The sequence below is a fragment of the Urocampus carinirostris genome, chromosome 16 (genome assembly GCF_059441175.1).
Source record: "Urocampus carinirostris isolate Australia breed hairy pipefish chromosome 16, RoL_Ucar_1.0, whole genome shotgun sequence".
Taxonomy (NCBI): Eukaryota; Metazoa; Chordata; class Actinopteri; order Syngnathiformes; family Syngnathidae; genus Urocampus; species Urocampus carinirostris.
In genome coordinates, this window is record NC_142364.1 from 17,416,334 (window position 1) to 17,430,257 (window position 13,924).

General features: G+C 40.5%; 1 protein-coding gene across 1 annotated transcript in view; it reads right to left on the reverse strand.

Annotated features, from left to right (window-relative positions):
• fam163ba (family with sequence similarity 163 member B, genome duplicate a) overlaps positions 1 to 9,273 on the reverse strand; it is a 36,934-nt gene extending 27,661 nt beyond the window's left edge. Inside the window, exon 1 of the mRNA XM_088319736.1 lies at positions 8,584 to 9,273. The gene's annotated coding sequence lies outside the window, so the exon portion shown is untranslated. The remainder of the gene's footprint in view (positions 1 to 8,583) is intronic.
• Positions 9,274 to 13,924: the final 4,651 nt, after the last annotated feature.

A 13,924-nucleotide genomic window follows, 5' to 3' on the forward strand; every position in this document is an offset into this window, starting at 1 on the left:
TATGAACATTTCATATATTTTGAATATTATAATTCCTTGCACGTCCTTGACTAAGACAACTTGGATGAGGTTTTTAGAACCAGTTAACGAAACAAACAAGGACATGAAGATACATCTTTAAGCGTCCATGACAAATTTATATTGTTCAGTTCAGGAAAAAGAGTTACTATGACGACTGAGTTTCATTACCATCACCTCTTTGTCTTCCGAGTGGGCGCACGACGCTAAAAAGTTAAGCCTCATTTCGCACTTAAAGCAACTTGAGGAAAATACAATACGGACAATTTAAGCTAAAGTAAGGATGTGAATATCGGGTAAATGCTACTAATTAAGCATCGATCAAGGTTTTTTTTTTTTTAACATCTGCAGACTGAAGCTTTTTGTAGGTTTTAAAAAACAAAATAAAAACTATAATGAAAATGACATTCCGAATAATTTATAATAGATTAATAATTACAGTTAGTAAGCAGCATGCACATGAAATGACTGTTGAGGCTTGTCTATCATTGCAGTGACCACTAAGGAGCGTTTCGTTGCCATGACAACATCAGAGATTTTCTATTCCTTTCAGCAAGTCAGGTTGCTCATTAGAGGAATTATAGACTCGTTACAAAATCTATATACTGTAAAGTCCTTTCTTAGCCGGTAAGAATGGAAAATAATTGTCCATAGGATAATATTACTGCTGTATTCATGCCAAGTTAAATTTAACATTTAAAAAAAAAGTCAATTCTTGAAAACATTTGCAGAAAAACATAAACCGCCTAACAATTGATTCAAATACTTTATAGGAAAAGCGTTTACTACATGGGCTAGCTACTGATTTGGCTGCTGTTTAGTTTAGCAAACCAGTTGAAATTGAAGGTGGTGTGCGCAACTTGAAATTTTCCTACTCTCTGCAGCGATCTCCTGGTTTAAAGTCATGATCGCGTTCTCAGTCTGTCACGATTACCGATGTGAATCACCTGTGCCCGCTCATTTGGCGCCAACCGCCGCGGGTTCTGATTGGGTCCCTGTCACTATTTGAACCCAGTCCTGTCAATCCCCTGTTGTCAGTCCGTCTGCGAACCTCTGTTTATACAAGGCAATCCTTTTTCCCACCCCGACTCCCACCTGTCCCGTTTTTGCCCCCATTTGTCTCCGGCTACGACCTGTTTTCATCCCGACCATGTCTGCTCTCCCGTCCTGGCTTACGACCCGTTTCTGTCCCCGACCATGTTTTTGCTCTCCTGTCCCTGTTTTTCCGTCCCTGACACCGCCCTCTCCTGCTACGGAAGATCCACCTCCGTATTCGGATCACGATCCGATTGCGAGAGCGACTTGGTTCCCGCGTTTAGCGGGCACCGGATTGCAGGCGCTGCCCTTCCTCTCTCTATCTCAATAAACTTGTGCGAAACGTCATGCGATTGAGTCTATCCCTTGATCTGGACATGACACAGTCAGCTTATTCCTCAAGTACTAGAAAACAACTTTTTTGTCCTTTTGAGGGTTTGGGTTGCCATTTGGACTGTATTTGAAACAGGCATTTTCATACTTTTACCAATGTTCAGGATACACTAACAAAAAAAAACCCGGAAATGAGCAGGCGATCACCAAAAAGTTTGGTCCGGATGATTTCTAATGTATTTTTTACGAAAAATCAATGCATATTCCGGATTTTATAATCCGGATCTTCGGCTATTCTGGATCAAAATCCGAATCCTTTCGATCCATTCCTATGCATTTTGCCATGTCTATTCCGGAGTCGTACTCAAAGTCTACATGCCGTCTTTGACGTCTTCTTCCCGAAAGAAACTGGAGGACCCAACTTTCCAGGAAAGTGTATGCCAGGGGTGTCAAACATGCGGCCCGGGGGCCAGATCAGGCCCGCGAGACAATGCTCAGAGAAGCTCAAGAGAAAAACGAGCAGCAGGTCTAAATATGTCCACTTGATGTTGCCAAAGCCAGGTGCCTCGAACAATGACGGTGTACTTGTATTTCTTTCTCTCTTTCTCTTTTCCTCCCTTTTTCTCTCACTCTCTGTGTCTCTCTTTCACTTTCTGTGTCTCTTTCTCTTTCTTTGTTTCTCTTGGTCTCTCTCACTCTCTGTGTCTTTTTGCCTTCTTTTGCTCTCTTATCCATTTTTCCTTTTATCTCTTTCGCTCTGCCCTGTTTTCCCCTTCTCTCCTTCTCCCATTCTCTCTTTCTCTCCTTCTCTTTTCTCCCCTTCCCTCTTTCTCTCTTTCTATTTCTCTTTGGATATCATTCTTTCTCTCTCTTTCTTTCCCCCTCTCTCACTATTTGTTTTTATATCTTTTTTGTTTCTCACATTCTCTCTCCCTCTCTCTCTCTTTCTCCCATTCTCTCTTTCATTGTCCCACCCTCTCTCTTTTTCTCTCCTTCGCTGTTTCTTATTTCTTTCTCTCTTTTTCTTTCTCTCTAATATACTAGTCCGGCCCCCGAGAAAATGTTTGTTCTATCGTGTGGCCCTCGAGGTAAAATGAGTTTGACACCTCTGGTGTATGCAATCCTTTGTCCATAGACAAACAAATGTCTCTATGTGTTTGCCTTTGTGGGACGTCTTCCCGGTTATCACTGACTGACTCTATCTTATTGTGCTTCGATTCAAGAGGTGATCGATTCGTGCAAAACGACACTGACGGAGACTACGTTGAGTGTCACATCATGGCGTCAGTGAAAAGAGGAGTCGAGAGGACAGGACATGAGAAGAAAAATTAAACATCATGTAATACTGTAGCGAACACACTGCCATGAAGAAGAAAGATATCTTGGCTTATTTTCACACGAAACCTCAAACATTGTCAGATATTCTGAAAAACGCGGTATATATATTTCATTAATATTCTGTGGTGGGTTTACACATTTCACTCACGGAACACATTTGTTGAGTAGAGAGTTCCAGTGGGACAGGTTAGGAAGTTGCGCTGCCCCTTCTTCCTGTTTTTGAGATAACGACCAGCTGTTTTGTGCCCTGTTTTGTCAATAAAACTCCCATTTGCTCCGACATTTATTCCTCCGCCTCAGACTCCCGGTTCTTACACGCTACGATTCTCATTTTATCTGTTTGAATATTAAAGAGTTAATTCACGTTCAATCGAAACCAGATAAGTTATTCATGTATTTTCTACTACACATACATTTGAGGTCAGATGGGGTCAGAGAATACCGGACATCGGCTAATGCGGATACTCGAATAATACGGATAATCATCCCAGTCCTTTTGAATCCAGATTAACCGAGTTTTACTGAAAAGTAAGAAAGGGCCTGCTTCAAGTAGAGTCCAAACGCCAAGTAAAACCCCAGGAAAGATGGAAAAGAAGAGTTTATTTGAACGTGTCTTAGAAATGCATGTACTTGCACTTACAATTAGTCAAGTCAAGTCCTGTTTATTTTTATAGACCTTAATCACAAGGAGTCTCAAAGGGCTGCACAGACCACAGGTTATGGCAAACCACAGATTATTATGACACCATCCCCTGATTTTAAACCTACATGAGGGCAAGAACACCTCAAAAACCTCAACATGAGGAAACTGAAGAAACCTTGAGAAGGGACGGCACATGAGGTCATCCCCCTTCCAGGACAACCAGGCTGCAATTAATGTTGCAATAACAAATAATACACAGATATTGCCAACATGAAATGTAGGTCATTCATAAACTATAGAATAGAAGTGTGTTTTAAGCCTAGATTTAAACAGTTCCATTGAGGTTGAAAATCAAATCTCAGGGGGGCAGAGAATTCCACAACATCGGGGCCCAAATGGAGAACGCTCTTGAATATTAGTGTTTAAAGATGCAGGAACAACTGAATAACAATCCTATACTCGTTTCCCCAAATGAGATGTTAAGTCTTGTGAATTTAATAGCTCTCTTACTCTTAATATGAGGTTTTGAGTTTTTCCTTGCCCTCATGTAGGTTCTTGATCAGGGAATGTTGTCATAATAGTCTGTAGTCTGGAATAGTCTGTGGTCTGTGCAAGGCTTCTTGAGATTTAGGGCTATACAAATAAACATGACCTGACTTGACTTAATATTACAGTAGGATTTTCTCCATTGGGTGGCGGCATCACACATGCATTCTTTGGTGTTGTTGTAGATGGGTGCCGTGTCAGGTTGAAGAAGAGCCGTGTTCACTTTCGCGTGTTATTGGTGAATAAATATGCCGAAAAGCTGACCGAGGATGTCCTGCTTATCTTCCTTACGCACAAGAAGAGAAAAATTAATGTACCGCTTTTGACCGTCAGTAGCGATAACGGATTTTAAAAGGCGGGAAAAAAAAATTGATTATCCCGTTACAGAAAAAAATAACGCCGTTATGTAATGTTCTTCCCAACAGTGAAAATAAGTTATTAAATATACTGTGCAACTTCTTGATCAGATATTTAGTTGAAAAAAAGAAAGAAAATTGTCTTCTGCTGCCACCTATGGATATGGATGGTACAGTTACTGGGCTGATAGCAAAAAAATATGTGGCATACTTTTTTTTACAAAGCTAACATTTTGAAATTTCCTGTGGCACACTGGACAATCTGTCACTCCACACTGGTTGAAAACTGCTCTAAACTTTAGTCTTTTAGTCTTTTATTGGATTAGATAAAAATGTATAAATCACACACTAAAAGAGCTGCTGATGAGCACTAGTATAAGCGCTATGATCATTTTAAATTTTCACAACGACTAATTCACGATAAGAGCTACAGTGGAAGAAGAGAGTGCTTTTTGCATGCCAAACTGTTACTGCTGTATGATGAGCAAGTAGACCACTATTATTATATTATATTATACTTTAATTATTTTATATTTTATTTATAATTGTATTGTTTTTTTAATGCAACATCCATTGCACCCTGGTCATCCTGGAAAGGGGATTACATCATGTGCAGTCCCTTCTTAAGGTTTCTTTATTTTCCTCATGCTGAGGTTTTAGAGTTTTTCCTCGCCCTCATGTAGGTTTTAGATCAGGGGATGGTGTAAAAATACTCGTTGTTTGCATTAGTCTGTGTTCTGTATAGTCCTTTAAGACTCATTGTGAATAAGGACTATACAAATAAACATGACTTGACTTGACATTGTGTCCAATAAAAAGAGACAATGGCAATTACTATATACCTCAACTGCCTTTCCTCTCGAATACCGCACCATTTTCATCAGTAAAACTATATCAAATATGACCATTAAAAAAAACAGCTCTTCATCAGCTTTGCTAAAGACTAAGCTCAATATAATGTTTGCTCAGCCCTAAAGTAATACAGTGACTTTTCTCCTATTACTTCCTGTGTCCCCTCAGCCCCCGTCCCCGTCACTCAGTGGGATGAGGTCAGCTGACCAGTGCTTAGTGCTCGATGGCTCTTAATCAAGGAAAATAGCAGGGTGGATCCCAGTGCAAGCAATGTTTTTTTTCAGGGGGTAGGGTAGAGGCAGTGTGGCGACTGCTTATCATGATCACATCCTTCCTTTTTTCTTATACGATCTGCAGCGCATCTGCAATGATGCCCACTCCCCGTGGTGAGTTTTAGAGGTAATTAAGTCTCCGTGTGAGCACTCGAGTGGACATGTAATTGCATTTACCTCCCCGTTTTTATACCGCTGTTGAGAGCCCCATCGCTACCCCACCCCTTTCCTTCCATATTTCATATGCCGTCCTCCTTCTCCTCTTCCTCCTCCTCTCACTGCATCTCTCCTCATGTTTTTTCATCAAGCTCTTTAGATATCTTCCATCCTCCTCCTCCTTCTCACCCTTCATCTCTAAGGGCTGAGGGTCTCGTGCTAAAGCATTGGTGGTGAAAACACACAGTCATGCTCTGGGGTGGGAGACGAGCACTGTGTCTGTGCTTGTGCGACTGATCTCCCAGGGGGCCAAGGTTATTCGGAGGGTCACATGTGCACGTCGCCATGGGAACCCAAGCTCCGCCTGTCCCCCTGTTGCCGGAGGCCCTCGTAAAAGGCACAAAGGGTGGCTGGGCTGTTAGACATCGGGAAAAAAAATATTCCTTGGAAATCAATTTCTAGAGATAACATTCCCTGCTATGATAAAAAGAATATAAATATATATCCATCTAAACTATTTTATAAAAAACTGAAGTGTGTGTGTGTGTGTGTGTGTGTGTGTGTTTATATGTGACTTGGTTTCCCGACGGATCATCACCTTATCGTGGTGGGGCACTTTGCATGACCCCTAGAGCTATGTCGGCGGGAGTCTCGTAGTCCTGGTAGGGTTACCCAAGCCGAACAGGTCGAAGGGTAGAGTCCAGACTAAGAGTGATCCCAAAAGCTGGTGGCGGCACGCTTTGAGGCGGTTCCCTACAGACCTGGATCCCGTTAGCCGCCTGCAGTTGTAGAAAGATTCCAGTCGTCTAGGGTCTCCCTTGCCACTGGAACCATCTTCTTTACAATCAAGATATTGGCGTTGGGGAAAGTGCACCCCTTACGCCACTTTAAAAACCATCCTTGCGCAGGTATCCTCTTTTATCTGAGTCTCCGACCACAATCCAGGATCGGACTGTTCAAACATCAGCAGACTCACAAACAAAAGAAGATGGTCATCATCGAATCGATGGACAACCCCAACGATAGCTCCAAAAACGTCCAAACCGATTTTTGTGCAAATGTACACTCATGTTTAGGCCTCCACAAGTGTCTTTAGCTAGGTATCATGTCAAGGCACCCACAATGAATACCAACAAAGTCAATAAACATCTGCTTTTGTGTGGTCTGCTTTAGTAGGGTCTCTCACAACCTGTGGCGGCCAAGTTGGGTAATGCAGCTCCTGACCAACAACCACTCCAAGCAGCCAAATCCAATCTTCTATCGTCCTCGCAACCATTTGATTGTATTTGTGTTATAGCAGTAGTTATAGCCTAAAAATTGTGTTTAATACCACACTTTTGTTGGAATTATACCTACTTTATTTAAAAAAATAATGAATGATGTAAGTAGTGTTTTTGCTTTAAGGAAGTTCGAGGGACCATCTAATCCAGGGATATCCAACGTGATACCCACAGGCATGAGGGTGCCCCCTAAAGACAGAGGAAGTACCTGTTCTGATAATAGCTCACGAGTGCTGGGTCTTTGTGATTTTTCTACTAAAATTATTTTTCAGTAGCCAACTGAGTCTGTTTAACCGTACTTTCAATAATTAACCTTGTAACAACAAAGTAATAATATGATGAGTTGTTATTTTAGAAATGCATATCAAACTGAAAACCTCTGATCTAATCATTGCAAATATTACTCATGACACTAACATAAGCATAGTAAGTTCTACATTATGGGTCATTTTCCCAAACATACAGTATTATATTGTACAAGTTTCAATTTCATCAGATATGAGTCTACAATTGAAACCTTTTTTTTTTAAAGTAACGTAATTTGATTGAGTTTGATAGGGGAGCATTTACATCTTTCACATCATAGCATTCTTTTTTGCATTTTGGTTGCATGACTAGCTTGGACGCTAACCAGTATCAAATCCATATATGGTCACTTTCATCAGATTGGATGTCATAATGACAAAAAGATTAACATTATTTTTAATAAAAACAACAAAGAAGTATGCATATTCTTCAGAAATATATATTTTTTCACTGATATGACAAATGTATTTATTTAAGTATGTATGTAAATGACTTTCTGAGTAATTTTCTTGAGATACAATTTGGATTTGAAATACTTATTGTACCGCTGCTGTATTGTACATATATAAATGCAATGAACATTTTGGAAAGTATTGAAAAGTGATATTTTCTTCTTTCCGATACTTCAAATCAACATTTGCAGTATTTCCATGACACTTTTCAGACAATAAAATGCCTCAATAAATCAATAATCTGTATGTTTTTTTTATCTGTGGGGTGCAACAAGGTTTAGGGACCATTTTACTGGATGGAGGAATGATTTCATTTGGTTAAAAGCAACCCAATACTTTGAGTCAATTTCACGTACTGCACCTGTTTAACCCCCCCCCCCCCCCCCCCCCCCCCCAAATAAAAAAGAAATACACCTAGATTTTTATATTTAAGAAAAAAAAACTCATTCAAGCAGTGGGTCATCTTAGCTGATTGTGCTCTTTACAGAAACTTGACCTAAACCTCTGCTTAGTTTGCTCTTAGACCAACTACTTGTCAGAACCCACCGTTAAACCCAAACGTAAACATCTTAGATTCCAAGTACCGTAGTAGATTTTTTTTTCTTAACTGTCTTCCTTCTGTATGGCCACCAGTTGTCCACACCAGTGACGTGCAAGTTATGTTAGCATGTGGCAACTGGCGCCCCCCGCCCCATGCGCTCCTATCTCGTTCTTTTATGCCTTTGTGCTCGGCTCATTGCCCAACAACACAGGCTGGCTCTGCAGCCAATGCTGTGGAGATGACAATAACCAATTATGCATTCGATTGAGAAGCGTACAGGGAGACGAAAAGCAGATGCCTCCTATAATGGTTGGAGAGGAAGGCTGCGGCGCTGTCCGTGGTTCTGAAATTGGATGCCCCACCGCCTTGAAAACTTTACTTTGCGGGTAAAATAACACACGGGTTGATCACATTCAGAAAGTATTTCATAGTGAGAAGTTGAAAATCTGCCTTACCTTCACAGATAAGATGAACCAAGCAGGTCACATGGGGAGAAGCGGCGACTGAGTGTAAATGCCAGTTCCTGATCTGTGCTTGACAGGAAGTCTTCAGGTCATGAAATAAAAGAAGTCAAAATCAAAGCAAAAAAAAAGCCTCTACCCTGAAGAAAACTACACGCTAAAGTCTTTAGAATCTTTTCCCAAAAACATTGCGCTTTTGCAAAACTGTTGAATCCAAGCGCAGAAAAAAATAGCGACCAGAGTGCCGCACACAGTCTCCCATTCACAGTTCTGGATGTTGTTTTTTGGAGAAAGATGAACAGGAAAGGCTGACGGAGCAAATAGAAGCTGCCTATGCAAACACCCCTTTCAGATTAAGCAGCATATGTAATGGAGGAGGCGACAGCGTGGTGGCCAAACTCCAAACCTCCATTCCAAAATTAAAACCAAGGGAATTGTTCAAACAAAAATCAAAGAATAGGCTTAGACTTAGTCCCCTTGCTTGCGGTTCATCCACTAGCAGTTGAAATAGAGGCAAAGCGACGGATTCACCCCCTGCGCATCATCAAAAATCAACAGCTGAGGGGGGATTTTACGTTGAGAGAATAAAGGAATGCACGCTGAGCTGACTGAAAGAACGCGGCGGCGGAGTCGGTGAGAGGGCTCACTCTGCGAGCATCCAGGGAGATGGCGCTTTAGTCACAGCCTCACGTTGGATGTGAGAAGCCAGAGCGAGAGAGGGAGCGCGTGAGAGAGTGAGGGAAATAGTGGGAGAGAGAATGAGAGAGAGATAGTGAGGGAGTGAGAGAGATGGAGAAAGAGAGATAGGGAGTGAGTGGGATAGAAAGAGAGAGAGAGAGAGAAGGCGTGGGGTACAAAAAAAGGGGCACATGTTCCTTTTGAGTCTTGGAAGCGCTGCATGTTTGGATGCTTGCTAGGTTTAAGGATGTGGCTGAAAAGAAAATGAATTGAAAAGGTGGAGGCAATTAATAAAATGCTGTAATAACCAATCGACACCATACAGAGGAACTATCAGAACAGTAGAGGATCTGACTTGAGTGGCGACAAGCATTCAATTGAAAATGATTAGAAGAGTACACTGCAGGGAGGCCTCTCAAAGCCATATATTCTGTACTAGGCACATATTTGAATGTTAAATTGGCCCTTAGGCCCGGAAAAAAATCAAATAAAAAAGAACCGGAAAACTGTTAGCGGGGGCATCAAATTGCACCAAATCCGATTTTTCCACATTGAAATACATCAATATACATATTGAATTGTTTCGGGGAGATACATATTAGACAGCAAAGGCATATTATTACAGCATTTGCAAGTTCATTCAAATGGTACACATCATGTGAAATGACCCAAAACATAATGGACCATGCTTTTTTCCAATCGAACAGCCCTTGAATCGTTTTGCATCCCTTATATTGAAAAACAAATACAATCGTCATTTTTAGAGAGAGTTTTAAAATATTTTATTTGCATTATAAAATACATGTTGTTGCCTTATTTATTTACACGGATTTTTTTCTAACATTGAATAATTTGAGCTGTTGAATTTACTTTATATAGTTTTTTAATCATATTTTCACTGCTTGAAAGTGGCAGTGACACGTCACGGTTGCCCATGGCGCCCAATTGGCCCTGCCCATTTGGTGCCAGCTGGGGCTCGTTGACTGATTGGCTTCCCTCCCAAGCTCAGTGCTCTCACTCACCCTTTGTCAGTCCGTCAACAAACCTCTGCACCCGCTAGACGTGAGTTTTGACTCTGTCCGGTTTCCTGCTTGTGTTTCCTGTCTGGTATCGTTCAGGTCTGTTTTGTCCTGTTTAATATCGATCTCCAGTTCTTTTCCCGGCTATTTTGTTCTGTCAGATATCGATCTCCAGTGCCTGGTAGCGTAACCGTCTAGTTTGTCCTGTTTGATTTCGTACTCTAGTGCCTGATATCAATCCTGTCTGTCCCGTCCTGTCCGTTATCGACCGCATCTGTCCGATATCTGCTTGTGCAATTGGTATCGATCTTGTCGGCCTCTGGCTTCCTGTCATTCCACACCAGACTGCTGCCTTATGTCTTCTGCCCGATTGCCGAATCACTGGTGTTTGGGTTAACCTGCATGGCTGCCCCATTTCCTGTAAAATAAAGCTTGTGTGAGAAACGTCACGTATCTGGATCCTCCTCCTCGCCGGTTCTTGACAGTGACATGCAGTCAGGGAAGATTAAAATATATTAAATGGTTATTTCTATTCAGTGTTAGTTCTTTCTCATTTATTTTTGTTACAAGTTTTTGATTTTTTTGTTCAAAATTGCCAAATTTTCACATTATATTATAATAATATAATAATATAATATATTATAATTATCATGTAACATATTACGGTGCTGAGTGTCTGCAGAAGCAAATTGAGGCGCGCATTTCTCTTGCCTCACAGCAGAGGGTGATAGTGAGACCAAGGATTCTGATTTCTCTAAATAAGATAATTTTTTTGTAGTATTAGCAAGCTAACAGCCAGTCAAGCTATCCAGTATTTGTTTTTCTCGTTGCATGGACTCTTTTCATAATGAAGGATTACCGATCTATTGACGTTTGTGTTCAAAGGATCCGCACATTGAGTTCATTCATTAGTTAAAGTTTTTTTCTATACCACGGTTTATATATTATATACATTTTTGCTCTGTCAATCGAATGATGAAGAAGATGTTGGTTCATTTATTTGTAAATGAACCTTACTGCATGTTACTGTTCAGTGGATGATTAATTAAATAAAAAGAGAATGCCGTGTTTTTAATAGTGGGGAGATATAATACATATTATTCCAAAAACAATATTAAACACATAAAAACAAGCAGATTGAATAACACAAAAATACTGCATAGAAAACCAAAACAGTTATCTGCTGATTTAGTCAACTCCTAAAGTCATTATCTCACGATATCCTACACATTTGCAACAAAAGCTCAAAATGTACATGATAAAAATCACTCATGGACATACATTTCCTCTGGTGCAAATGGAAAAATGACAACAGATGATGTTCAATCCAATATTCAAAAAAAGGTTTAGTTAAAGCACTCCCCTCTCGGCCATCTCAACCTCAAAAGGGGTGCTGCCATCATGTGATTGACAATGGAATCACACTTAAAGTAAATGAGGGTACAGTAATCCCTCATTTATCACGGGTTTGGTTGATTGGTTGCTTACCTTAAGCACTAGGGTGGTAGGGGCACCATTTCTTGTGGTGTGTCTTGGGCAAGTACAGCCTGGTGGCGCCCATCCCTCTCCAGGCCAACATGTGTTTCGGGGACAGGTTTACGTTCCAAAAATAACCTTTTGGGTGAATTCTGTGAAGTAAAAACCCTTGTTTCATTAAACAATAAAATACTCTATTATGCACTGAAATCAAAGAGAAACCCCTTCACAGGCTCAGTCATTTATTTAACAAATAAAAGAACTGTATAAATGTTCCCTACAACCCTTTTTTCTTTTACAAATAACAATTATACCCTCAAATGGTGATAAGACTGTTTAGCCAATCAGAATGCAGAACTCAATGCGTGATTCTAATCAGTGAAATATCGTGTTATAGCGAGGCATTGGTGTACATCAAAATTAATCAGCAAAATAGCAAACTGTTATGCAACAATTACATGGTGTCAATATTCCTTTAACACCATTTGGATGACTCAAGGCCTGAGGTGTGCATAGAAGTCAAAAATAGTTGCTACATCTCCTGCCCCTCTGCTAACATCGCCGAAAAAAGGCCATTTTAAAAAGTTATTTTTAATTACGTTTTTAATAATCGTTCCAATTTTGGGGAGCACAGTTGATAGTTTTTTTTGTTTTTATTATAAGACGCCTGCAAAGGAGATTGCATAATGTGTTAGTTTTTTATTTGAACTGTTTTACCTCACTGGTGTTCACTATTTTGACTATTATGCACTGCTTCCATCATTTTAACTATCGGGCTGTTGCTGTTCTCTAATTTCTACACCCTTTAGGGCTTATCCAATTTTTATAACCTGGGTGATTTAATCAAAAGATGGGAGGACCTTTAGAACAGGTTGGAATTCTGGGTCTTGAGAGTTTTTGTACAGTCCTCTCCTGTTCTCCTGGCAAAGTCAAAATTCATTCTTCTCTACTTTTTTAGGATCTAGTAAACCAGGGGACGGCAAACTACGGGCCAAATGTAGCCAATCAGGTTTTTTAATCCAGCTTGGTACAAAATATAAGAATTATATTGTAAATGGCAAAATAAAGTACTGGTAATAAAAGGTCTGCTGTTCTGGTGCCACACTTGTCCATATTTTGTGTCTCCAGCTCCAGTATATATATTTTTTCATTAAGCATTAATGTGTAATGCTCTCAAGGCAAATTGGCTAAATTCCTCGCTACTTGCAATTTTTTTTTAAAATTATGTCTTTATTTTATTTATCAAGACATTTCACATAAGAAAAAAATAAGCCTTTTTTAACCCCAATATATTGAGTTTTTCGATGCATATTATTAAAAGTAGTGCTTAAAAATGGACATGATACATTTCCTTTAATTCTGGGTGTTTCAATACCAATTTGATCGAGTTAATCTATTTTTAAAATAGAAAAAAAAAAAAAAAGACCGTAAATGAAAACGTCTGCGTGTGTATTTATTTATATAATGTACACAAATGAGAAAAAATAAATAGTAGTGGATTATCTGCTCGCAATGCTGGTGTATTGCATTCGATGTCATGATTACCGATGTGAATCAACTGTGCCCGCTCCTTTGGCGCCAACTGCCTCGGACTCTGATCGGCTCCCTGTCCCTATTTGAACCCACTCCTATCTGTCCCCTTTTGTCAGTCCGTCTGAGAACCTCAGTTAACACTAGGCATGCCTTTTTTGACCCTGACTCCCACCATTTTTTTGCTCCCGTCTGTACCCCGGCTTCGACCTGTTTTTGATCCTGACCACGTCTACTCTCCCGTCCTGGCTTTCGACCTCTTTTTGTCCCCGACCACGTCTACTCTCCTTTCCTGGCTTCCGACTCGCTTCCGACCCCGACCACAGTTTGGCTCTCCTGTCCCGGCTACTAACCCGTTTTCTGTTCCCGACACTGCCATCGCTCGCCGCGGAAGATCTACTTCCGCGTTCAGAGCGACCTGCTTCCCGCGTCCAACAATCACCGGATCGTGGGCGCAACCCTTTCTCTTTCTTCCCAATAAAACTTGTGAGAAATGCAACGCAAGCGAGTCCTGTCTCCGTTCTGGTCCTGAGATTTGAGGATATCAGCGGATAAAAGAGTAAGTAAAAAAAAAAAAACCCCAATCACTTATTTATTTCCTTCCGGCCTGGCCCCATTGCCAAATTTTTAAC